This window comes from Rhinatrema bivittatum, chromosome 2 (genome assembly GCF_901001135.1).
Source record: "Rhinatrema bivittatum chromosome 2, aRhiBiv1.1, whole genome shotgun sequence".
Lineage (NCBI taxonomy): Eukaryota > Metazoa > Chordata > Amphibia > Gymnophiona > Rhinatrematidae > Rhinatrema > Rhinatrema bivittatum.
Window position 1 is genome coordinate 222,189,154 of NC_042616.1, and position 27,941 is coordinate 222,217,094.

The following is a 27,941-nucleotide window of genomic DNA, read 5'->3' on the forward strand; positions in this document are numbered from 1 at the left end:
AGCATCATCTCAGTGTGAGAATGATCTCTGAATGCTGGGGCACGTGAGTGAAAGAATAGCGGGACGTGCAAGCTCCCACGATTTATATCGTAGGGAATGCAATCTCGTACTGAGATACCTGGTCATGCACTTAATAAATATAGTTATCAACTCATACTATAACAGTTTTGCTTTAATTACTATTTTGCCCCAAGATGGTGGTGGTGTAAACTAAGGGCAAGTTAGGGGACAGCAATCAGTAAGGGATACTGGAGGGAGGGAGGGGCGAAAGGAGACAGTTTGGAAATGAGAAGTCTAACAGGTGGATAAGCTGTAAAGGAAAACAGTGCAGGCAAAATTTCTCCTAAATGAGCAGTGGGGCATTCTCTCGAAAGAGCCACATTTAAGAATCAAACATCCCACTAGATTTTTTTTTTTTTTTCGGGGGTGGGGGGAGAGAATACCGGTCTGAACTGGGCCCGAGCCCGGGCCCGGCCCCTGATGGCAGCGTTGGAGCAGCGCACGCCGCCCCGGGGCTTGGGTGGCAGCAGCTGGTGCTGCAGGTGGGAAGAGGCGGAGCGGCCCCGCCCCTAGCACCGAGAGTGAGTGAGGGAGAGCGAGCGAGGCCGGCGAGACGCAGCGGCAGCGGCCGAGGAGCTCCCCGAACACTGCGAAAAGTAAGTCGGGGGAGCCGGCCCCGAGCGCCGCCTCCCTCCTTCCGTGCGCGCCGGACGGGGGCTGCGCTCGGTGTCCCGCCGCGAGGGGGAGGGGGCGCTCCTGCTCCGCTTTCGGGGGCAGCGCGGCTCCACCGTCTCCGCTTGCTGGGGGGGGAGAAACAGTGTTGGCAAAGGGCAGGGCTCCAGCCCCCGACCTTCCCTCGTGCCAGCGAAAGGGCGGCCCCGTAACTAGAACGAGTCCTCCTCAGCCTAACCCAGGGCGCGTGGATTCTCCTTCCTTCCGAGTCCTTTCGCACTCTCTGCAGCCCCCCCAGCTCGACTCTTCTCCCGGGAGATGCCCACCTGCAGATGGTTGTCTTCCGTTATGGGAGACCAGTTGGCATGTGTATAGGCCAGTGTGGATATATACATCCACACACTTAATATATATGCAGAACTGCTGGCCCAGCGGCATCCTACAAAAAGTTTTGGCTTTATTTATTTTGCCTACTATATATATATAGGCAAATATATACTAAACTCCGATTCGGGGAGATCGTGGTAAAAGTAGGTAAAATAAATAAAGCCGAAACTTTTTGTAGGATGCTGCTGGGCCAGCAGTTCAGCACTGCCCCATCACACATTATTATTTGGGGACGGTAGGCAGAGATGTTGGAGTGGTAGACTAGACTTTTAGGTTACATATTCTTGTTGGTGTGGCTTGTATGAAAACAATGATAAGTGGATAAGTGATGAACAGGTCACAGGAAGGCAGAGTCATAATAGCTCCATGAGGAATTAGAAAACACTGGTGATATGGTGGGAGTGGCTTGACTAGATTGAGGGATTTTCTTTCTTGCAGTACTTTTTTTTTTTTTTTTTTTTTTTCCTGAATCTCAGGACATCAAGACACTATATCATTTTGTATCCCCTGAGCACGTTTCAAAAATACTGTACAAGCAGAAATCGGTTCAGTCTGTTACTGGGCTTTTTCCGCTTCTGGAGCTATAGCAAAATAACAGGACCTCCAAAAATAAAATGACTTCAAAAGCCATATTGAAGTAGCTGGCTTTAGGGCTCAGGCTGTAGAGCTGCAGTGTAAGAGGTCAAGGCTGTCTGGGCCGAGATCATGCGGCCAGGTAGAGGGTGCACTAGGGAACGAGGAGGGAGGGGAGGCAGCTGCCCACCAGTCCTGCCAGCCAAAGAGCGGCGCAGAGAGATCACATCGGAGGCAACATCCTTACAACCCAAAAGCCAATGAGGGTTCCATGAACCTCTCAGGCATACCATAGGCTTTGTGGAGAAGGAAGAGGTGGGAGGGTGGCAGGAGTAACGGGGTGAACATTTGTTTGAAGTGTTTCTTTTCAGAACTGTAGCCCTTTGGCTTACTGAAATACTGGTATCCTGCCTCCAGGCAGATCCGTGGAAAGAGACTCCACGTGGTTTAGTCTAGGCCGTGGTGGACCAGCCTAAGCAAAGAATAAGATCCAGAGTGGGTCTGTGTTTTTTCTGAAAGAGGTAGAGAAGGGAGCAGCATGTCTTCAGAGTTCCCTGAGGTGGGAAATACAACACCCTACTCTGATCGTGGTCGTGTCGGGTGCCTTTCCGGAAGGATGGTAAGCATGGGAGGGCAAAAATCTAATTGTTTGAGAAGGCCTTGCATGTTTTGTGGAGCAATGCGATTATCCAAAGGAGAAATGGATTAGTTCACTTTGTAATGTAACGTCTCCAGACTGTCCCACAATAGCCAGGAAGCTGGAGGTGGTTATTGTCATTTATTATTATTTTTGCTGCTGTGGGAATCCCACTTCTTTTTTGAAGCAAGCACTGTTGAAGTGTTAGTGCTTCCTAGAGCTGTAACTCCAACAGTTACATTCAGACTCTGGCAAGCTTGTTTGTAGTTTGAAGACAGTCAGAGGTTGGACACCTCCCAAGTTTTATCTGCAATGGAGGCAGATTGAAGATTGCATGTTAGTTGGAATGTACTTGGGTAGTAATTCTGTAAGAAAAAAGGTATCGGCTGAGGAAAGCACAGAGGGTGCCCATGGTGTTTTTCTCTCTACCCAGCCCAGACCTCCTTTCTCCTCCTCCCTCCCTTCCTTCCTGCAGGGGGTCAGGCGGGCAGCATCTTCTGTCTTTGCAGCTGGTGGGATGAGCACTGCTGGCAGCACCATCCCAGCATTGCAAGCTTTTCTGAAACTTGCTGGTTGAGCACCAATACTTTCTGGCTGCTGGCCTCGTGAGATTAGCAGGCAGGAAGTGCCTTCATTCAGCCCGTGAGCTTTGAAAATGCTTTCAGTGCTAGCAAGAAAATTCAAGAGCGACAAGCAGAATGTAAGACCATAGCTCCTAAAGCAGGACTTCCCAAACTTTTAGCCAATGCGACCCCATTTTAGCATGTGAAAATTCACACGACCCCAGAGGACAACCAAACCTAATTGGCGAGGGTGTCGTTCGCCTCCAACAATCCCTCCATTCACCATTCCTGCACTCCAACTGATCCCCTCTCTCAACCTCCATCCCCCTCCAGAGGGCCTCTCAACCTCTGGCCCTCCAGCTGATCCCCTCTTACATGCCCCGGTTCCTCTCCCCTTCCCTCTCTCCAGCTTTTTATATCCTCCCCACTGAATTTCTCTAACGTCCAAGCCATTTTTGTAACCTCAATTGATCATCTGTCATCCCCTTCCTCTCTCTTTTCTCACATACCCCCCCCCCCAGTTGATAACTCTCACCCCTATCTCCTCTCTTGCATCTCCCCTCTCACCTTCCACAGCCAATCCCTCTCCCACTGATCCAACCCTTCCTGTATCTGATCTCTTCCTTCAAATAGCCCCCATCAAAACATCCCCTTGACTAGGATCAGCAGCAACATTTTCCTTTGGGCCTCAGGCAATAAGTGGATGACAGCTAATGGGAAGAGAGGGCAGGCTGATGACAGGGGCAACATTTTTCTCTTGGGTAAGTTCAGTGATGGGAGAACATAGAGAAGTGACAACCTGCACAGACCTGTGCACACTCTGCCCACTCTTCCTCAATGGCTGGTCTAATGTCTGATGTTGATCTGAAACTGGCAGCAGTCAGCACAGGGTCTGTGAGCCAGTAAAAGCTCACAGGCCCTGCAGTGTCCCCAGTCCCTTCTTACACATGGCTTCCTGTTAACGTGGAAACTCAAGTGAGAGCAGGACCATTGCAGGACCTGGGTGCATGCTAGCTCAAAGATCCCATGCTGATTTCCACTACTTCTGCTGCTGGTGATGTCTGGAGAGGACGACCCTTTGAGGCATTTGTGACCCTGGCTGGAGGTTTTGTGACCCCGTTTGGGATCCCGACCCACAGTTTGGGAAGCTCTGTCCTAAAGGATGACATGTATACATAGGGATCTTCATTTCAGTTTTTATTTTATTTTGCCTGGGAATTTCAATGTTAGAATTGAAAAAGTGACACTTCCACTAATTTTTTTTTCCTGGATTATATCATTTTTCCACTGATGTTTTTTTGTCAGAACATTGACATTTCCAGGCAAAATAAAAAAAAAAAAAAGAAATGAAAATGAAGGTTCTTATGTACACAGCACTACACTACAACATGAAGGCTGTGTGGCCTTGTTTCCCAGAGAGCGGGAGACTGGCCGTGTGGGTTCAGTTGAGCTTGTCTAACAGCTGCTAAAGTGGACCACTGGTGGCAAAAAGGTAAAGTTACACAGTTCCCACAGAACTACTGAGATTTACTGTAAAATCTTGAAAAGGGAATTTGCCATACCACAGCTGAAAAAGGTCGTGGCTGTAATACTGTTGTGAAATGTTGGAAGGATGTTCTTGTTTAGACCCTGTTGTGAATTACAGTAAATCAAAGTAGTTCTAAGAGATCTGTGTAATTTCTGCCACCTCTGGTGCACTTCACCAGCTCTTAGACGAGCTCAGCCGAAGCCCCAGTGGACAGCCTTGCACTGGCTAAAAGAACAAGGCCGCACGGCCTTCGGACTGCAGTGTGGTGCTGTATTCAATGTTATCCTGTACGAGCTGTTGTCTTACCATTCTGCTTTTTTTTGTTATTGAATTTCTTGCCTGAGGATCATCCTTGGTGGGTGCGTCATCTTGGGACTCCCCCCACCTTCAGATCTTCTGGGGCCCCATCTCCCCTTCCACAAGCAGTAAAATATCGGTGGTTATCTTCAAAACGAGCTGCCTTAGCTGCATCAATCGCAGCGCCGGGATTCCCAGCCATGGTAGGACAGCAGCACCTACTGGTGGGCTTGGGGTGCACATGTACCAGGGTCTGAGGAAAGCTTGGCCCTTTCACCTCACCCACCCCCTAGTGCCTCTGTAAGGTTGGAGGGGGAATGGAGGCTCTGCAGAAGGAGAGAGCCAGTGGCTGGGAAGTGTGGGGTGGGCCAGGCTCTTGGTTTGGGGAGAAGGGGAGACTGAATTGCTATACCTAACTTGGCTTACTAGTCAAGAAGAACAATTTTTTTAAGTCCATAATTTTTCTCAACAGTAAGAAGCGGATCATTTTTGTATTTTTTTTTACTTTTGATTCTTGCTTCTCCATTCTAAGCTAAAAGTGGAAACTTTTTTTTTTTTTGTTAATTCTGTGTTTGGATCCATTATTTATTATGTTAGTCAATCAGCCGCAATCTTCCATCCTCTCTTGCTCACTGCAAAACCTTCCAATTAACATGAAAGATTATTTTAGTAGTAAACTGAGCTCGTATGCGCTGGAAGCTACAAAGCACTTACATAGCGGCCATCCTCCCCACCCTAATATAATAAGATTTTAATTTTACATAGCACCATTGGTGTCCAGTGGCCTCAGAGTTGATCTTCCCCCAGGAATTTGCAATCTAAGTAGGTAGCTGAGGCATGTGAAGATAAAGTGATTGCCCAAGGTCACAGCAAACAGCTATGACAGAGGCAAGCCTTCTGATTCTAAGACATAAGAACATGCCATGCTGGGTCAGACCAAGGGTCCATCAAGCCCAGCATCCTGTTTCTAATAGTGGCCAATCCAGGCCATAAGAACCTGGCAAGTACCCAAAAACTAAGTCTATTTCATGCTACTGTTGCTAGTAATAGCGGTGGTTATTATCTAAGTCAACTTAATTAATAGCAGGTAATGGACTTCTCCTCCAAGAACTTATCCAATCCTTTTTTAAACACAGCTATACTAACTGAACTAACCACATCCTCTGGCAACAAATTCCAGAGTTTAATTGTGCATTGAGTGAAAAAGAACTTTCTCCAATTAGTTTTAAATGTGCCATATGCTAACTTCATGGAGTGCCCCCTAGTCTTTCTGTTATCCAAAAGCGTAAATAACCGATTCACATCTACCCATTCTAGACCTTTCATGATTTTAAACACCTCTATCATATCCCCCCTCAGCCGTCTCTTCTTCAAGCTGAAAAGTCCTAACCTCTTTAGTCTTTCCTCATAGGGGAGCTGTTCCATTCCACTTATCATTTTGGTAGCCCTTCTCTGTACCTTCTCCATCGCAATTTATATCTTTTTTGAGATGCGGCGACCAGAATTGTACACAGTATTCAAGGTGCGGTGTCACCATGGAGCGATACAGAAGCAATATGACATTTTTCCGTTTTATTCACCATTCCCTTTCTAATAATTCCCAACATTCTGTTTGCTTTTTTGACTGCCGCAGCACACTGAACCGATGATTTCAATGTGTTATCCACTGTGACGCCTAGATCTCTTTCTTGGGTGGTAGCACCTAATATGGAACCTAACATTGTGTAACTATAGCATGGGTTATTTTTCCCTATATGCATCACCTTGCATTTATCCACATTAAATTTCATCTGCCATTTCGATGCCCAATTTTCCAGTCTCACAAGGTCTTCCTGAAATTTATCACAATCTGCTTGTGATTTAACTACTCTGAACAATTTTGTATCATCTGCAAATTTGATTACCTCACTCGTAGTATTTCTTTCCAGATCATTTATAAATATATTGAAAAGTAAGGGTCCCAATACAGATCCCTGAGACACTCCACTGCCCACTCCCTTCCACTGAGAAAATTGTCCATTTAATCCTACTCTTTGTTTCCTGTCTTTTAGCTAGTTTGTAATTCTTAGCCTCTTCTAATAACCAGCACACTCCATTACGTTTACTGTCAATCATAGACATCAATCTGGTACAACCCAATAATTTTTCTTATACAACATTTAAAACTAAGTATGTAGCAGTAATATGATTTCCTCTTTTAATAACCCTGCAACAAGACCTTCAAATGAACTGAGACATATTTAAGGAATAAATTTAAGAGCCCCCTTTCCCCCTATTCCCTTTTTAATATTATTTCAAATGCATTCTATATCTCCGTAATTCAGAATATGTTATGCACATTACCATGGTTCACAATTTAATAAACTTGCAGAGTGGTATAGGCCGGGAGAAGATCAGCATTGGATGGAAATGGGGGGGGGGGGGGAGAGAGAGAGAGAGGATGGGATCTAGTTAATGTTTGGGTACTTGCCAGGTACTTGTAGCCTGGTTGGCCCCTGTTGGAAACAGGATGCTGTGCTTGATGGATCCTCGGTCTGACCCATAAGGCAACTTATGTTCTTAAAATAACAGTATAAAATTCTATACAGAGCTTACCTGATCCCACCTTGACTCGAGTCAGTATATCCTAATAGAAATGCTGGATGTTGGCAATGTGCAGGGAGGGGTTATTAGGGATGTGTAGAGGGTACGGATTCATCCGATTCGGCATTCGTATTCGGCGGGCAAATATGTTGCATTCGTTCAATGGTGACCCCGATATGTTGATACGTGTTATTCATTTTCCGGTTCCCATTAATGTCAATGGGGGGAAGTATTTGCAACCTATTTTTGGCTGCAGAATTGGGGTTTTATTATCAATTTTGATGAAACTTCTGAGGAGCAATCATCAGAACAAGAAAAGAGCTCCAAGGTACTTGGACTGTGGCAAAGTGGCACCAAAGTGGTATGAATAGCCTAAGGTACTTTAAAGGGGCAAAGGGGTACCAGGAGTGGCAAGAAGAGTGTTTTAATAGAGGTGCAAAGCAGCAGCGAGAGTGTGAAAAACACACCACAGCTTCAAAAGAGAGCACCGATAACAGATGCATGAACCCTCGAAGGCAGCACGATAGGCAAAGCAGCAAGACAAGTGGCATCAACATCCTACAGTACAATGAAGGGTGAACATAGCAAGCAGAAAGACTAGCACCAATGCACTGATCAACCATGATAGTGGCAAGAACACCACAAGGAGTTGAGTGAGTCATCTGGTGTATGGCAGCAAGGCAGAGGGTAGATACAGGCTGGCTACACCCGGGGAGAGTTCTCTTTCCTTTGTGCAGGAAAGGGCTCCCTAGAATGGGTTCACCCCTAGAGTGGGGTGTTTCTGTTGGTGTCTAGTGAGCTCTCGCTGGTCTTTTAAAATCTGGTGGAGTTAGCAGATATACAAACGAAAATTTTTGAGGCGGAGGAGGTTTCCATGTAAACAGCAGTTCAGCATGGGTGAGAGGGTAGATACAGGCTGGCTACACCCAGGGAGAGTTCTCTTTCCTTTGTGCAGGAAAGGGGCTCCCTAGAATGGGTTCGCCCTAGAGTGGAGCACGAGCCTTCAAAGCGTGGCGACGTGGAGTAGGGTGCCATGTGAACAGAGGTTTAACATGGGTCAACCGGTGCTAAGAAATAGGCTGCAACACCGGGGAGAGTTCCCTTTCTTTGAGCAGGAAAGGGCTCTGTGGAATGGGTTGGCCCCTAGAGTATATAATGGTACAAATTGTTAGGATTTAAGCATTTGCAAACAGATCATGACTTCATAAGCAAGACGGAGGAAGTTCTCTTCTCTGCCCTGAAACTAAAGAAAACTGTTTGTTTTATTTAAGGATCCATGCTGTGAAGGATTACTAGTTTGAATTGCCAGAGACAGAGGTTTCCCCTTGCAGCGAGGATTCAGCCGTTAGGACTGGACATAAGGCCTGGACGGACAGGCACAGCAATCAAGGACAGAGGTCAAGCCCACCTAGGGACATTAGGCCTGGATGGACAGGCACAGCATTAGAGGATTTCCTTTGTGCAGGTATCTTGTGGTTTGACCTGTCACTTCTTCCTGAACTGGTTCACTGCCAGAAGAAAATGGCATCTCTTTCATTTCTGAAAGATAATTCAACAGAGGATGCTTTTAGAGCAATAGAGACTGCCATTTGTGAAGCAAGAACTGAGCTGGAGATTATTTTTGAATACCCAGAAGCTAGTAACTGTACTTATGCACTTAAGCTGATGACAAAGGAACATGAAGAGCTCTCAGAAATAAGAAAACCGCTACTCAAGTCCAAATCTACAATATCAACCTATGTAGACTTTGTGGTTTACACAGTGCCTCTGTAAACAATGGAACACAGAAGATGAACTAGAGTGCAACTACCACCAGTTTTCGATAGTACTAGAAACATTACTGTTGGCAAGGTCATGAAAAATATTGAGCATATGAAATATGCAAGCTCTAAACATCTAAAGTCAGCTTTTTATGTTCTTACATTCCAAATGTGGACGGTCAGGCCCTTGTAGGGACGAACGGCCTGGACAGTGGATGGACAGGCACGGCGTTTGAGGTCAGGCCCTTGTAGGGACGTACGGCCTGGACAGTGGATGAACAGGCACGGCGTTTGAGGTCAGGCCCTTGTAGGGACGAACGGCCTGGACAGTGGATGGACAGGCACGGCGTTTGAGGTCAGGCCCTTGTAGGGACGTACGGCCTGGACAGTGGATGGACAGGCACAGCGTTTCAGGTCAGGTACATGTGCTGCAGTGCTTATATTATCTGGAGCATAGGAGGCAGTTGGAGCTGCTGCAAGGCTTTCAATTGCTTTTATTCATCTTGCCATTCACAGGGAAAATCTGGAAACCCAAGCAAAGGCAGGTTTACTTTCAAAAGCACTAGCATTTCCATCAACTCTGGTGCCAGCCTTGAGCGGTGAGGGCTCATGATATCCCCTGTCATTGAAAAGACACGTTCACTGGGCACACTGGTTGGTGGACATGACAGATATCGCTGAGCCACTTTGGCTAGGTGTGGCCAGACAGTGGACTTGTGTGCCCAATTTGTCAGCGGATCTGACTGCATGTTCTCTGTTGGCTCTGAGAGATACCGTGTCACTGACAGCTGTGCTGGTGTCTCCTTTGCTTGGGTGGGCTGAATGGTCAGTCATGCCAGCTGCTTTCTCTCTAGCCAGTCTCACAACAGATGAATCTTTATGGGCAACATGCCTTTGGTGTTCTGAAGTGGAGGAGGAGGAGGTACTTGCTGTCGCTGACAGAGTGCTGCTCCTACTTGGGCTACCACAAGTCTCTGAAGTGTCCGCTGTTTCCACCTCTGCTTCATGCCTAATCTGTCTCTGCCTATGGCGCTCCTGTTCATGGACGTTTGCTAACAGCATGTCCTTCACCAATAAGATGGGTTGATAAAACAAGGAGGAAGGCAGCTCAGCAGTGATGGATTGATAAAACGAGGAGAGACAATCGTACTGTAGGGCGACTTTCCCTTTCATACAGGGATCACAGACTGTGGCGAGCATGTATGTGTTCTGTTCTGTTAAAGGCCTTAATCTCTCTTCCACCTGCTGTTGCAAAATGTCCAGACAATGCAGCACCTCAACTGTTAGTCCCTCTTCCTGTTTAATGGCCTCCAAATTTTCATCCAGGAAATTAACTATAGGGATGATGTCAGCCAAGGTGGCACTTCTGGAACTCAGCTCCTCCGTGACATCCTTGAAGGGCTGCAGGATTTTTACCAGCTGACTCATGACTAACCAATCATGATGCCCTAGGGGATTCTGCACACCTATGTCCATTGTACCAGAAAGTTCATGAAGGGGTGTCTGCAGCTCCACTAACCTCTTGAGCATCATAAAGGTGGAATTCCACCGGGTGGTAATGTCTTGAATAAGACGCTTGTGAGGCATCTCCAAATCAGTCTGTTTTGTCGGAGAACCTTCCCCGCCTTCACACTTCTGTGGAAGTGTGCTGCTATGTTCCTGCACTTCTGTATTAACCTATGCAGGTATTCATTCTCGCTGTCATTGGAATCCAGCCCCAGAGCTGACTTCACTACCAGGTACAGAGTGTGTGCAAAACATCGGATTTTCTTAAAGCCCTGTCGTTTATTGCCTTAACCATGTTTGCACCATTGTCTGTGATAAAGAACCCTGCATGAGGATTCCTGTCTCGCTAGTGTAGTTGCGAGCCCTCCAGCATTTGTCTGATGCATGCTAGAATAGTGGCTGTGGTATGGGCCTGGTCCGTCAGGTGGGTGTGCAGTAAAGCATCTCCACCCTGATACTTATTCAGTAATAGAGCTGTTGCCTGCCCCTGCCTCAGCCAGGTCCCACCAGTGTGCTGTCAGGGAGAGGTAAGAGTGTGAAGCATTCATGGCGGTCCAGATATCGCAGGTGAAATGCACACTCCCCTCTGCCTTAGCTAGCAGCGCTTGGATGCGACTGCAACACTGCTTGTACAGGCTGGGGAGGACATTTCTGCTAAATGTGGTTCTGGAGGGGACTTTGTAAACCCATATTCTCCACTAACTGCAAGGGCTTGTCTTCAAGGGCAATCATTTCCCCAATGCTCCTGGTTACAACTTTTGAGGCTGCCTGCCTCCTACCCCGGGATAGCGATACCGCCCTCCACCCCATTTCCTCCATGGTGGATTGTCGCTTGTGCCACATGTCAGGGGGTTGCTGGCCTGCCACCTGACTGCTAGAAGGGGATGAGGGCGTGGGCTGACTCCGCTCCTTTTCAACCACTTTACGCTGCTTGGAAGGGGTCCTCTGACTGGTACTGCCATCATCCCCAGATGGCAGTACTGTTGTTGGGTACTTGCCTCTTCATATGATGAGTCATGCCAAAAGTAGATGTCCCATTTGCTTGCCTCTGCTAATAACCCTGCCACAGTAATTACACCAAGCAAAACGCGGGTCCTCCGTCACTTTAAAGTGGCTCCAGATCGCAGATGTCTTTCGTGATCCTCCCTTCTGTATAGCCTTGGGGTTGGATGCTGGCACTGGAGCTGAAGTAGTGGGTGCACCCTGAGAAGCAATGCCAGGGGCCTCAGTCACCCTCTGTGCCTGCGCTGAGTGCTCTTCCTCTTCCTCATCAGTTTCATCTCTCCCCTGCTGCACTGAAGTGGAGGCTAAGACAGGACTAACTGATCCTCCTAAAACTTTGTCAGCTATTGCTTCTTCCGTTTCTGATGAGAATCCCACACAAGATGATTCTTCATCTGAATCAGAAGCAAACAGTACCTATGCTACATTGTCAACGCTAAGTCGAGACTGCTGTCCCACTTTTGCTTTTGGATGTCTACATTTTGTCTGGCATGACTCAGCCTCCCCTTCTCTCACCTCCAAAACGACAGGGGCAGAAACAGGTTGTGGCAATGCAAAATGTTTAGATTTCATTTTTTTTCCGGATGGAACTGCCTGCCCCTCCAAAGAGTTTAGATTACAACAGGTCCCTTTTTAACTTTAATGGGGAACTGGCACTAGTGCCTTTTGAAGTGCCTCCTCTGCCAGTCCCAATCACTCGACCACATCTAGCTTTCCCTGACATTATGGATTTAATGTCAGTGCCTAGTGCCTACTGGCACAGTGCCTTGATATGCACTAATGTAATGTGTGTGCACACACAGAGCTTGTAACTACAAAAGAGGCCCACTGGGGATTTGGCTGCACAGACTGTCCCAATAATATACTTGAGACTGCTAAACTACCCAGTGCCCACTGGCACTGATGCCCAGTGCACAGAGAGACTGAGTGAGTTCAATTAAACAAATGCAGTTAAAAAAAAGCTGGAATTGTTGGCACAGCAGGAAAATCGATGAAATATATTTTTCAATGGAAATTCTAGCAAACTAGCTGAAAATTGAATATATCTCTCCCACACACAACACCCAAATGGTGCTTGCAACCTAGCCCAGAGGGTGAATTAAACAAAATGGCACTGCTAGCAGCTTCTCTCCCTGGCACAGAGAAACCGTCTCAGATCAACTAAAAACAAAGTGCTTAAAAGAAACCCAGGGCTAGCTGGCACTGCAGCCAAATAAAGAACAAATATCTTTTTCTCTCTAAGTAACTATCCTAGCTAGCAATTGAATACAGATTTGAGAACTCAGACTAGCTCTGAGTGCAGCCACCTTCCGCAGAGACCCCCTCCCCACACCACCCCTGCAAAGAAAGTGTGTGGCACGCCGCATGCTTAAGTATATATAGTGCTGGGTCATCAGGAAAAGCGTCACCGACCACTGAATGAGAGCGCGATTGGCTGCATTGCAAAACTTCTTATCGCTGATACGTTGCATTCTGGCCTCCTTGCCAACCTTTCCAACCCACTTTGACAGGGCTGTGAGGTCACTGATGACTCACAGGAAAGGGCTGTTTTTTGGCTATGGATACACCCAAACGTCGTTCTCCGATTGCAAATGGCGGCGAAGAAAAGCGCGCGGCACCAAACGTATGGAACGGATGATATGTTATATTCGTGGGGAGTCGCGATACGTTTTGCTTCCCCACGAATACAACGAATAGGGACATATACGTTGCAGATTGCCAATATGTTGAAAACGAATGCACACCCCTAGGGGTTATACTATTTCACATCATGTTCTAGTGCCCTGCACTGAGTGAATCCTAGAGAGGAGTCTGTGGGAATGATTTAAGGATATGCAGATCCCAAAATATACATGCACAGCGCCATGAGGAGGATGCTTGAAATAACATGAATCTAAACATTTTTCATGGTTGGGAGATGTATCATTTTTAGCTAAATGGAGGGATCTTGTTACTCCCTCAGAGTGATTGGGTGAAGTGTATGTGTGTGTGTGTATTGGATGATGCATAAAATGAATACTCTTTCAGAAAAACTGAGAGGAAAATCCAAAGATAATTATAACATTTGGACTTTAGAGGTTTCTTATAAGATGATATATGGTTCAGAGTTTGTTTGGGATGGGAGAAGTAGGGGGGTGAGAGTAAAGGTGAAGAATTCTAGATGGCTTCTATGTGGTTAGTAGTTAGTTTTCAAGTTTAAATATTATCATGTGTCTGTCACATTGCCGTGTCTGTCTGTCCCCCCACCAAGTGGCGCCTGGAACAGAGGCTGGTGCAACGATATGTGTGGTCTCTAAAGCACTGTCGCTCACACACACGTGCACAGGCATGTACACGCAGGCTCCCACAAACAAACACGCCTACAGGCAGAGGCATTCACTCCCACAAGTGCGCACACACAGGCTGTTATTGACCTGACAACCCAAGCAACACTGGATAATGTTCGCCAGTATGCTCTGTCTGCAGAGTCCTGTACCTCACACTCCCACACATACATAGGTGTGCACAGGCTCTCGCGACACGAGCACAGGTGCACAAACACACACAGGCAGAAGCAGATGCACACATGCAGGCACAAGCCCCCCCCACACACACACAGAGGCTGTTATAGCTGAGACTACCTGAGCAACGCCAGGCACTTCTTTGCTTATTATATATATAATTTCACCAGATGTTTGCTAGCAAATTGGTGGGGCGTATATGTATGCAGTACCTCACATGCGCTCCCCACTACCCACCAGATTCCAAATTTTAAACAACAAAAAGGAATTGGGGGTCCTAGGTTCCCTCCCAGCTTCGGTGAAACCCCACAGCCCTTACCAATTCGGCGCTCCCTGGGACTTCGGAGGGTTGGCGCTATCCTCCGACTTAGCAGAAGGGCTGCCGGTCAAGCTAAGGCCCGGCGCCATTAGGCTGCACTAGTTAGAAGTAGAGAGATCCTGAGCTCCCTTCAACAGTTTCCTTGTGGGACCCACATGGGAGTGGGCGATGCCAGACTTCGTATTCATAACCTGATGGTGCCAGGCCTTGGCTCGACCAGTGGCCCTTTTGCTAAGTCAGAGGACTGGGGAAGGAGCATCCCGCCCCCCCCCCCCCAAAGTTACGAGGAGCAATGAATGGGTAAGGGGTGGGGAGAGATTCATGGGAGCGTTCTGAGATCAGCGGGTGTTTTTTCCCATAGTTTTGTTTTTTTCTTTTGGCTAATGGAGGGTGCACACTCTGCTAGTCCAGTCTGGGAAAAGGAAGTTGCTTCGGGGGGGGGATCAGAAATGTGCTGGGGCCAAATTAGGCAGTGGAGACGGGCGTGATGGGATCGTGCTGGGAGTCGCGGGTGTGCCGTGATTAGGCTGGGAGAGGAGGTCAGTGTGCTAGGGTCAAGCTGGGGAAGGGCTATTGCAGTGCCCTGGGGTTGGGCTGGGCAGGCGAGGAGAAGTTCTGCAGTTCTGCCATCGGGCAGGATGTGCTGAGGTCAGGCTGGGGAGGTAGAAGGTTAGGGGGTCAGGGTGTGTTGGGATTGGGCTGGGGAGCAGGGGTGAGCAGTGAGCTGGAGTTGGGTTAGGGAGGGTGGTCAGGAGTGTGATAGGGCTAGGCTGGGTGGGGGAGAAGTGAGTTCTGGGACTGCCCTAGCGCAGGGGGTATGGGAGCACACGGGTGGACCTGGGGAGGGGGATCAGAATGTGTTAGGTCGGCCTGAGGAGCAGAGAAGGAAGTGCAGGGGTGGGTCTGAGAAGGGTCAGAGTGGGGAGGACGACAGTAAATAGGGGGCCTCCAGGAAATTTCTACGGGATTCAGCCAGTTGTATGATGATTGGGATTATTGGAAATATATCCTAGGCCAGCTTTTGAGGTGCATGATGTTCATGGCTGCTACAATACTTTATTGTTGCATTTTGTAGTTGTGTGTGCTGAGCTTTTTTGTTCACAGAGTAAAGGTTTCTTCATGTGCAGCAAATGTTACACTTCATTGGGATATATTTTGGATAAATGGGAACATTTTATAGAAAGTCATGAACACATTTATTTAATGCACAGCCAAAATAGAATATAGGCTGCAAATGCTTTCTTCTGCTGCTGGCATCATTGGGTGTGATTATTTTACTGCCTGGGGGTCATCAGCTACAGAAAGAACACATCCTCGAGATCCTCAACATCACACCCGAGTTCAGTGAGCCAGTGTACGTGAGGAGCTGGTCCCTTTTCACTCTTTCCCCACTGAGCCCTTCATAAGCTCCTCGTCACGTGCATGTGCAGGTAACTTTTATCTCCTACGGCACGACTAAAATGCCCCTAGAGTTAGAGCTGGGGCAGAGTTTAATTTTGTTAAAGCTTCCTCCCCCCAGTGGGAGAAAATGGGAACCCACTAGGAAACCCAGGGTTTGGCTTCTGAACCTGGAGTCTAAAGGTCCAATGCAGGGAGTTCCCAGGGATGCCTCTGGCTGTGCCCACCTCTCCCGGGGGCCGATGTAATAGAGCGTGCCCAGCCTAGGACACAGCTTAACCAGCGCTTGAATGCACGTTTTGAACGCACGTCCATACCCCCCCCCCCCCCCCCCCCCGATGCATTAAAGGGATCCGCGTGTTCAAACTCGCGTGCAGCTAATAGCGCTTGTCACAATGTAAATTCCACATAGATGAAGCTATTAGCTCTTACCCCGTGATGCAGTAAATTACCACTCACCCAATGCGCCCTTGTTAAAGCAGCAAACGTAACGCCAGCCCCAGAGCTGGCGTTAAGCTCACCCACGCGTTGAGGACCCACAAAAAAAATAATTCCTACTTTCTGTGGCGCCTCTATCATGACAAAATGAAAAGGGGGGGGGGAGAATTCTGGGCGCACATTTTACATGCTCCAGGCTGTATATATTGTGCCGGCAGCAGGATCAAACGGATGCACTTATTTGAGTATCCATTTTCCTAACCCACACCCAGCCATGTTTCCTGGGTGCCCGATGCTAGGGACGCACATTTTTCCCTAGCGTGTCCTTTTTAGCGTGGAAGCTCATTTACTTATTGTATCGGGCACCCAGTGGCTGTAGATGTGCACGCATTAGGGAAATGGGCACTCAAAACAGGCGCCTGTTTTTATCACGTGCTTTTATTGCATCGGCTCCCTGATGTGTCTCCTTGCTGCATGATATACCCATCTGTCACACACTCCTCATCTTGTTTCGGCTTTACCCTTCCATTCTTGAGGTTTACCTGATCAGGACTTCGCTTTCTGCCTTTTCCAAAACCGCCAAGAGTGCTTTGGTCCCGAGTTGCCTGTAAAGATATCTTCCATCTAGAAGTAACAAACTCTCTTGGGACAGACACATGATATTCGTTCCCCTGCTGGGCAGATGCGTGCAGTTGTGCCCCTGAGTCCTCTGAGGATGTGGCAGAAGGCGGGAGTCCACAGCTACCCAGTAGAGAGATCCTGGCCTCCCTTCAGGGTTTGTTTTTTTTATGTGGAACCCACAAGGGAGTGGGCGATGCCAGACTCAACAAACAGGGAAAGTGTTCCTAATGTTCAGGTAATTGGTCACCTAAATTCCAGTGATCATCGAAAGGTGTGGCTCAATCTAAGAGCAAAGGCAGAGTTGGGACACACAAGGGTTAGTGTCCTGGACTTCAAGAGCAGCATTTTTGTTACAGTGAGGAGGAGCTCCTTAGCCAGGCTTAGGGAAAAACAATCTTTGAAGTAGAGCAATAAGCTAAATAAAAAGGAGTCTTAGTAAGGCCAAGAAATGTTTGTTAGGAAAGTTAATACAAGTAAGAAGGAAACGACTGGTCAGCAAAAGTAAAGGCGAAAAGCTTAACGTTCCAAAGCTACCAAGAACCTCAAGAACTGGCAGACGAGAAAGACTATCTGGAAAAGCTGAGAAAAGTAGGGAAGGTAATCAGGACAGCAAAGGCGTGAGCAGAGGAAAAGATAGGTAAGGCAGAAAATCAAGGTAATTACTTTTTTCAGGTCTGTTGGTGACAGGAGGAAGTGCATGGTAGAATTGTAAGACGGTGAAGAGGAGGAATGTATGGAGGGTGTTCACCGACAAAGGACTTGGAGAAGGACCAGCAAAAGTTGGTTGGGAGGGTAGATGCTCCACCTTTTTAGAAAAGAGAGGCTAAGTATGGAAGCAGCAAAGTTGAAAGTGGACAAAGCAATGTGGTCAGATAGGATACATTGACCAGTGACACTGAGTGACCATTGGTCATTAAGCAAATAATAAATTGCTGAAAAAAAAAAAGAGATCCTAGGATGAGCTCAGAGAGGTTCGAGCAGCTTCAGTGATGCATCTGTTCAATCGGTCATTGGGGATGGGAGTGGTTCCACAGGACTGGAGAAGGGAAGATATTGTCCCTTTTCATTAAGAGAAGTAATAGTGAGGAGATTGGAAACTACACCTATGGTGGGACAATTGATGGAAAGAGTAGTGAAGTACCATTGATCTAGCAGGTTTTAGGCTCTGAGACATCATGGCTTTACCAGAGGGAGATTGTATCACAGTTGGTCAATTTCTTTCATCAAGGGACCAGAGGATTAGATCAGGGAGCAAGTCCCCAGTGTGGTGGATTTCAGCAAAGACAAAATCCATCCTGCATTAGGAGGCTCATAGATAAACTGAGCAGCCTAGGCATGGGACTGAAGGGGGCTGACTAGATTAGAAACTGGTTGAGTGATAGACAAGAGAGCTTGGGGGCAAATGGAATTCACCTAGCGTTGCCAACTGGCTCCACATCCTCAGGACTGGTAATCCAGACTTGGTTTTACACCAATGCTTGCATGGACTTGTAGTTCAGGTATCCCTATCCATTTTCCTATGGAAAACAAGTATACAAGTCCATGCAAGCAATAAAGTAAAACCAAGACTGGATCAACTTGCCCTAAACATTTGTTGCCAATTGACAACCTAAGATCAGTGTGAGGTAAGAGGGGTAATCAGTGGAGTGTCTTTGCAATCTGTTCAATATCTTTATAAGCAATATTGCATAGGGGTTAGCAGGGAAAATGTACTTTTTCCAGATGACACTAAGATCAGCAACAGAATATGGACAGACAATGAAGTGAGCTCAGTGAGTGGTCAAATGCTTAGCAGCTAAGATTTGCTACAAAGAAAATCAGATTTATGAATTTGGAGAGCAAAACTCCAAGTGAATTGTATTCGATTGGGTGTGAGATACTGGTGTACGTGTGGCAGGAGAGAGACTTTGGAATGATCGCCTCCTAATGACCTCAGAGTAATGAACCAGTGTGAGAAAGCAGTGGCCAGAGCCAGAGGAATGTTAGGGTGCCTAGGGAGAGGGATAAGCAGGAGAAAAAAAGGTGGTGGTGATGTCTCTGTGCAGGGCATTGGTGAGACCAGGGGCGGATTGTGGGAAAATAGTGGCCCGGTGGATTTTTCTCCATACTGGCCCATGGGTACCCAATTACACATACAATATAATTTACATATATATGCATACACCCCTTAAAACATTAAAAAAAAAAAAGCTACCAGTTTATTGACTTCTCCTCCAGAAATTTGTCTAAACCTTTTTTAAACCCAGCTACACTAACTGCCTTAACCACATCCTCTGATAATTAATTACAGAGCTTAATTGTGCACTGAGTGAAATAATTTTCTCCGATTTGTTTTAAATATGCTGCTCACTAACTTCATGGAGTGCCCTAGAGTCTTTGTATTTTTGAAAAAGTAAATAACCAATTTATATTTACCCATTCTATTCCATTCATGATTTTATAGATCTCTATCAAATCCCCCTCTTATCTCTGTTCTCCAAGCTGAACAGACCCAACCTCTTTAGCATTTCCTCGTAGGGGAGCCATTCCATCCCCTTTATCATTTTGTTCTCCCTTCTCTGTACCTTTTCCAATGCAACTATATCTTTTTTGAGATATGGTGGCCAGAAAAGTACACTAAGGAGTTCATTTTCAAAAGTCTTTACACACTTAAAACTGAGTTTTACATGTGTAACTGTACTTTACATGTGTAAGTGGGCTTTTGAAAATTGACACACTATGAAATTGAATTGTCAGTAGGTATTATGTGAAAGTGCACTTTACGTGCGTATATAACTTTTTTGAAAATTGTTACAATAGTACATTACGTTTACTCGCGTAACTTCTTTGAAAATTACCTCCTTAGTTCTTACACACAGGCTCGCTTGCTCTCTCTCACACTCACACGTATGCTCGCACTCTCACACACACGCCCCCAAGCGCTCGCGCTCTCACAGACACACATCAACCCTCAATGCCTACCCATCCCCAGCAGTCCTACAGTCATTCTCACTGCCAACATTGTTCCTGTTCCTTCCCTTGCTCCCTTCCCTCTCACTCACTCCCCCCCCCCTTTTCTTATCTCACTATCCTGCCCTTTCCTTCCATTCACTCTTCCTCCTCCTACCTTCATATACTCTTTTCCTCTCACTCCTCCTCCATTCCCTTTCCTCTCACTCACAACTAGCTCCCTACCCTTTCACTTATTCAGTTTGGCTCCCTTTTCCTCCCCTCCATTCTCAGAAATAAGGAGGGAAGGGTAGCTGAGCGCCAAGGCAGATGGAAAAGGAACGAATGGGTAGAGGAGGCCGAGGGAGTGAATCGTTCCCACTGTCCTACCTTCTCTTTCACAGCCTGCCTCCCGCACCTCCTGAAGCCTGTCAAGTCACAGTGGTCTTCCGCCAGGCAGCTGTGGTCCTTCAGCCCGCAGGGGTGGGACCCTTGCGGACAGGTCTTCACTGAGCCGCGGCCGCGCTTATGTGCTCGCAGGGGGTGGGGGGTAGGATCGTCAGTGTGCTGCCATGGGACAGGATCGTCATCACCGTGTTGCCACAGTAACATCTGCTCATGTGCCCGCAGAGGGGGTTCCCTGTGGACACGTCATAATCGTGCTGCTGCAGCGTCGGCAATCTCTGTTTAGGCGGGCTCTGTTCGGGCTTTCTTCTAGCTGTGACAGGATGGGCTCTGCCAGGGCCTTGCAGGCCTCCCAGCTCCGCATGGCTGTCTGATGCGGCCCCACCGGCTTCTCTTCGGGCCGCAGCAGCCCCTCTTCTTCCCTTTGGCCAGGAAGTTAAAAAAAAAATAAAAATCATGTGATCAGAGCAACCGGCCCACAGGGAGAAGCCCGATCTCCTGATTGGGCAATCCGCCCCTGGGTGAGACCTCTCCTGGAGTATTGTGTCCAGCTTCTGGAGGCTATACCTCCAAAAGGATATAGACAGAGGATGTCCAGAAAAGAACTACCAAAAGTATGCAGGCACTACAGCAAAAGTCCTATCAGATGATACTTAAAGACCTAAACATGTGTATCCTGGAGGAGTGGCGAGGCACGGTGATATGAAAGAGACATTCAGAGATCTGTTTTCAGTGTGAGGAAAGCTCTAAAACAAGAGGTCAAAGTATGAGGTTCCAAGCTGCTGAACGCAGGAGCTGCATCAGAAAACATTTCTTCATGCAAAGGATGGTGGTTGTATGGACTCCAGTGGAGGACAAACTGTTAGAATTCATAAAGCCCGAGATAAGCAAAGGGGATCCTTAATCACAAAGAAACAAGGGGAAAACCGGACGTCAGCTCTGGCCTATGGCATTGAGGCAGAATAGGTTGGGCCTTGTGGTCCTGATCTGCCATCTTATTCTGTGTTTCTGTGACATGGAGTTGGGGTAATCCTGGAGACTCTGGGCCAGACTTGGTGAGTTCCCAGATGTGTGCAGTCCCCAAATGTGTAAAAACAGAATTTTTCCAGTGAACAGCATATCAGAGCTGTACCATACGAAGCAGCTACATGCAAGCAATCCGAAGCTGTGCAAAAAAAAAGCACACTTTCAGCCTGGAGAGGTGCACTTATAAAGCACACAGAGCCCTGGCAGAGTTTGCTGATAAAACACTGCCTTCCCCATCCTCTCTTCCTGCCATGCCATAAAAACATGAACATGGAGTTCAGAGTGGGGCACTGAGATCGTAGTTAATGTACTTGGCCTTTGTCTCCTGCTGTTAGCTCAACTCTTTGTACGATGGCCTTGAAAGATACATTGATGATTTTGTTTTTCCCTGGCACTGGATAGTATAGTAATTAACATTAAAAAAGACCTTCTGACACCTGCTTTATTTTGAAATATTACCTGTGGTCGGTCTCTCTCTAAGCCCACCCCCACAGTTGCTTGTCTCTTCATTTTTTTTGCTCACTTGCAGAGACTTTGGCTGTGTGAGAGTCGCCCTGTTGGAAGCGTGTGGAAGCTGACAACAGTCCCTTTGAGCTTCAAACACGTTTTATCCAGAGGCCTGTGGAGTTCTTGTGGGATGCATTGCACGCTCCTCAGAGAGAGCAATAGATGAACGTGCTGCGGACGTGTAGTTGCATTCCAACGGAGTCAATCGTTTCCCTGATAACATAAATCGCCATTGGCGAAAGTCAGGGACATGGGGTCCCATTGGGCTTCATGCATGCCTTTGGTTACCCCCCCTGACACATCTGTCCGGAGGGAAGCTTGTATCACGATTGGGAGCTTTCCAGATGCAGCCGCATGCTGTAGTAGACGTTTGTCTGTAAAATGTCTTGCGCAACGTGCATGCCAGTCTCCTGGAAACGGTTAGCTTCGTGACAGCTGACCATAATCCCCCAGGTAGTTGCAAATGAAGGCTCATGGTGCCAGATTCCAGGCATGGTCCTGAATGAACAGAAAACCCAAAGGCACAGGAGTTGTTTAAGGTCCAACTTTGTGTACAGAGCTCTGGTACCTGTGAATAGTAATTAAGAACCAGGTGTATGGGGTGGGCTCCTTCCTTTTTTTGTGTGTGTATGTCAGTAGGAACGCACACTAATACTATTTTCTAAAATACCTCTTAGCACTTCTGAGCTATATAAGCATGAAAGACAAGGGAAGAGCATTTGCAGAATTTCCACAGCTCCCATCAGGAAAGAAAGAGAGGCATAAAGCACAGGAGCGCAGAGATTATTTTCACTAAAAGGAGACACTGGCTACAAGACCACACAAATCCTAGAGGAAAAAAAAAAGGGGGCCTTCAGTCAAAGCCTTGTCGAGAAAGCAGAAGATCTGGGGTTGTGTGCTCACATGATCCCAGTCGGGTTGTTTGTTTTTTTGACTGGTGAGCTGGAATACATTTTGTGTTTGCTTTTCATTTGCAGCGGTGTGCCTGACCCTGCCTGGGCCCTCTGTGTACAGAAAATATCTCTCGGCTGTGCTGGCCTCCACATCTTTGGTAGCCAGAGCGATAGTGAGATAAGTGTGTCAGTGCTGTAGTATTTATGAGGGAGGGAGGGTTCCTGGCGGCTTGACACGTCAGCTTCAGGGTGTGGAATCTGCCCCAGTGCAACTCACATTTAACAGGTTTGGGAACAAATTAACTAGGGTGACTCCTAATCCTCCCTATCCTGCTTGTGGGGAAGACAGCCTCGCTGAATGAATCCCGGCATCTTCGTTCAGACACCACATCTGTTTTTTTCATAAGATTGCATTTTTTGCCTGCAGTTTGTTGATAGAGTGGCACAGATCTGCTGCTTAAAACGTGCCAGAGTCCGGGGGAAGGATATTTTGTCTCCAGATTCAAGCTGGACTCTTGTGCATCCTTTTGCCCTACACCAGGGCTTCCCAAACCGGTCCTCGTGAGCTCACAGCCAGTTGGGTGTTTGCATATCCACACAATACATATGCATGAGAGCGCTATGGTCTCATTTACCTCGGACATATTCATTGTGGATAGCCTGAAAACCCAGCTGACTGTGAAGGTCAAGAGGCCTGGAAGCTTAACAGTGTGCAGTGAGCACAGCTCCGCAGAAATTCAGGAAATTCTCAGTTATGTTAGATCTGGGATTTATATTCTTAAAATTAGATGAGCAGTAATTCATCACTTCACTGTCCAATGAATTCCTTGTTTGGAAATATTCCTGTAAAAGTTCTAAATGTTTGACCACTAATTTCTATAGCACTGTACTAAAACAGCATGCTGTTATTACAGCAGGGTTTTTTGTTTTGTTTTTAAGATGACATCCATTACAATCCAGGCACATTTGCCCAAGCCAGCTAAGTTTATCAAAAATTGCAAAAAAAAAAAAAAGCCCTCCTTCGTTCTGGGTAGCACGAGGTCGAATGCCTCGAGTGACGGGCAAATAGTACATTCCAGAAGAAGTGGAAAAGCAGTGGGCGTCTTCGTGACACAGTGCTATGACTATTTGGGTGCAGACCCTGAAACCAGCTCCATGGTTCTCCCGTGTAGTGTATCATTCTGGCGTTTGGGTTTCTGCAGCAGGGCATGTTTCAGGAATGCTTGGAATGTCCATGACGACACACTCTGTTTAGAAGCAATTTATATGCAATAATAAAATAAAAGGCTCCGGAATGCATTGCTCTAGTTTTGTGATCTGACCTACAAAGAGTTCACAACCAGCAGATCAGGATTGTCTCCTCGCATTAGAATAACGAGTGCCAGGCTTCATTTGGGTCAGCTCAAACAGGCCGATCCAGTCTTGCTTTTTTTCCCCAGTTCCATGGAAGGAGCTGTAGCTCTGATTTCCCTAATTAGGAGTCTATTTCCATGCACGCATGCAGTGGGGCAAAGCCAGGACTGGATCAGCTTGTTCGGATTGACCTTTACGAGACAGCAGCTCTAACTGTAAAGAAAAGTTGTTCTGGAACCTATCCTGGAGGGACCCCCAGCTAGTGCGGTTTTCTGGATATCCACAATGCAGATGCATGAAATAAATTTGCATGAGGTGGAGGCAGGGCATGCAAATTTATCTCATGCTTAAGCATTGTGGATATCCTGACGACCCAACTGGCTGGGGGTCATTGGTGATTCTTTTACTCGGTATGACACCTGAAAGCAAACATGCAACACGATCAGCACAAACCTGTACGTACAAAAAAGGAAAAGAAATGAGAGAATAGCTCATGGATGCCGCGATCCCTGCTCACGAAGAATCTGAATCGGAAAAGGATTATAGAGGGGGATTTTCAGGAGCCGTGTAAATAATACCGATCCACCTGGGTAAACAGAAAATTGCGCAACCTTTACCCAACTAAAAGTACGGGTGAGCATTAACATGTGCACTTCCAGGCAGGTGAAAGGTTGGCAGTCCTGGGGGAGAGAGGGATATTTATATTTTCAAATCTCTACGCCATATATTCAGGAGAAAAATTATGTGCAGAAAGGTGCAGATCTCAGCAGCTGCTTTACCCTGGGATAGTTGTACTTTCCCTTCTGAGAATTGGTGCAAAGTCCGTGAGTAGGAGTGGCTGCAGACCTTGCGTCTGTGCAGGTCTGTTTTGAACATTGCTCTCCACAGAGCCTGTTAGGGTGTGCATTCGTTTGCAACGTATAATGCCGTATGTCAAAAGTCCCTGGTGGTCCAGCGGGGGTCCTGGAGCGATCTCCTGCACTCAGGCTATCGGCGCCATTTTGAATACTGGCAGCCGATGGCCTGATTGCAGGAGATCGCTCCAGGACCCCCGCTGGACCACCAGGGACTTTGGGGGGGGGTCAGGAGGGTTGGGGGGTAGTAGTAAATTAAATTTAAAGGGTTGGGATGGGCTTTTTTTTGGGAAACGAATACATATGTAACTAATGAACAGATCGGGGGTCCCCCGAGAACGGATGCAACGGATTTGGGTCCCAACAAATACGAATGGGACAAATCCGTCCCTGCTGCACATCCCTAGAGCCTGTGTCTCGGGTGTGTGCTTGGGCCCTTGAATGAAAGTTTGGCTCAGTGACAGGGAAAGTGTCAGGAGGAAGAGGCGGTAGTGAAGAAAGTTCATTTGCGTGCTTTGTAGGCTCCGCTAGCGTCGCCATGAGAGAGGTGAAAGATGGTGAGGCGGGCAGGTAAATGGGCAGTGTGGGCATCCTAGAGCTGGGTCTTCTCCACCCAGAGAATTTCCCCATTTTTCTAAGCGCTGTGTTTGACAGCTTCACCCCCCTGCGAAGAGTTTTTCTGAATTGAGACATAAAGAACATTCAGTGCCAGCACTAAATGGAACAAACACCTGAATGGGGCAATTTTTCTGTGGCTCGTGTGGTTGCAGATCTACACAGACACTTTTGGGGGCCGATGCAATAAATATGCGCTGAAAGCAGGCGCTGAACACTCGGCGCCCGCTTTCCTAATGCGCCCCCAGGCATCCCTCCTGGGGGCACCATGCAATATTTAAATTAGGGGTTGCGTTATCCAGGAGGCGCTAGGGTCGCTTGTGCGCCCCTGGCACCTCCTTGAGAACGGGAGCCCGCGAGCATCAGCCATCGCCGGTTAGGAAAACGGATGCCAAATTTATTGGCGTCCGTTTTCCAAAACTTCGTACAGCTAGGGGTTCAAGAAAATGGACGCTTGTCAACTGTCTATTTCCTGCACTCGACTGCTGGTGCTCTTCTTTTTTTTTAAAGATTTGCTCCTCCTACTTAATATCATTGCAGTTTTTTCAGCTTTTCTGAACTACTTTCAGGAACGCTCAGCAATTAATGCCTGCTCCAGGCTGGTGTTAATTTCTGAGTGCAAAATTGTGTGTCCTAGAAACACTTTTTTTTTTTTTTTTATTACATTGGGAGTGAATAGTTAATAGCCTCATTCACATACATTTGCATGTGATGAACACTATTAGTTTCACTCTGCGTTGGACGCGGGTTGTAGATAGCGTCGCCATGAGAGAGGCATAAGGGGATTAGGTAGCCCCTCCACAACCCGCAAACAACTGCGGGTTAAACAGTGCGCTCGGCTGAACGCACTGTATTGCATCGGCCCTTTAGTGTGTGCGCCTCAGGGAATTTTTCAAAGAACCCGCCCCCTTCCCCTTTGTTTCTTTAAAAGCATTGTGTTCTTTTAACCTGCTGTTTGTGTGGATGGTAGAGGAGGAGGGTAGGTTGTGCACGTGTGAAAAGTGAAGATATGCATACAGTTTTTCCTCTCTGGCCCCCATGCTTCTCTGTAATGCAGCTTGGAACACGAGCCCTGTGTTTGAGTAGAACAATTCTCAGCTGGGCCTTTTTAACCCCAGTATAAACCTTCTTGAAAATTGCGCAGAGAACTTGGGAATGATCACCATTCCCGTATTTAGGCACAGGTAATGTAGGCAGTTGCCTCCTCGGCTAATTAATTTTTTTTTATAGGTGCCGGAGAGTCACTGCCGCTGCTTTATCCTCTCTAGCAGTGCCGGCCCCACAGCAGCTGGAGAGAGAATATGCAGTGTGGAGCCTCCTGCAGCTGTTGCGTACTAACAGGCTGTAGGACTCGCCACACTTCGGACAGATTTCCATTGTAACAGGACACCCTGCAGGAAGAGGGAGAAATCGGTGGGAGGGAGGAGGGGGAGAATAAAGAAATTCATTGAAATGGATGCATGCTGGCGAAAGGCATACATTATTTTGTCTGTCTGCAAACAGCCCATTAGGTACCAGAGTGAGACTGTAAGGGAAGAATAAATATGACTACTAGTGTCGGTCCCGATTTGACAAACTACTATTAAGAGCTGCATTTCCCACGATCTGAATTTAAGGATTTTGCCACTGCTCAAAAGAAATGGAGAAATCTAGCAGTCATTGCTGCCCAAAAATGCACAGTGCAAGCTTAGAAAAGGGAAGGGGCTCCTCCAGAACCAGCTGACGGTGCCGATATCCTGGGGAAAGAATGAAATAAGTTGAGGCAAGGAAAAGCTCTTTTAGAAAATGGGGGAACCCTGTTATAGAAGGGAGGGGGTCTTGTCAGTCAATACAGCAGTCTCTAAATATAGAAAAAAGAAAAAGAGTATCCTGGTGGAATTCCTGACCAGAAGTCACAGTCTGGCCAAGCAACCACACTGCCCGCCAGTGGCTAAAAGGCCCAGTTTTGTGTCTCTTCACAAACACAGCCCGCACATGCGTGGAACAGGTAATTCTGCCAGTGCTTGCTATAGGAGTGATTCAGCGTTAAGAATATGTCAGGATAGGAGGTGAAATCCTGACAATTGAAAGATGAAGTTTATGATGTTGAATTAATTTAATTGTAGTAATTAATCTAAAAAAAAAATACATTGCAGAATCAGGCATATTCAACCTTCTTTCCCCCCCCCCCCCTGCTATTTAAGTCTAGCAGAGCAGGAATTACTTGAGCGCTGAGCATGTCATTTTTCTCTGCCGTTACCTGTCAACTTTTTAAGTTGGCTCTGCCATCTGTGCTGGTGCACCTGTACCCAGCAATCTCAGCTGCTGCTTGGGGATATCTGCGTGACGGAATTGCTTGCAGAAGGCAGAATGAATCTAATTGTACTCCCTTTAAATGGATGAAGAGTGGGCCTCAACAGCTGCTGCCCATATATAACTTTTCTGTTTATTTCTATTTTCCTTCATTCATTCCAGCCCTTTTTCTTTTTGGCATTTACTATTCAGGCGTATATTTTTGCCAGCTTCTTTGAGGAGACTTAAAAATGTAAGGTACTCATCTGACATTATTTCTAATTCCCAAGATTTGCAAAACTTG

General features: G+C 47.1%; 1 protein-coding gene across 1 annotated transcript in view; it reads left to right on the plus strand.

Annotated features, from left to right (window-relative positions):
- The first annotated feature begins 441 nt into the window (after window positions 1-441).
- Window positions 442-27,941, plus strand: part of WIPF3 (WAS/WASL interacting protein family member 3) — an 82,773-nt gene continuing 55,273 nt past the window's right edge. The window contains exon 1 of the mRNA XM_029589202.1: window positions 442-656. The gene's annotated coding sequence lies outside the window, so the exon portion shown is untranslated. The remainder of the gene's footprint in view (window positions 657-27,941) is intronic.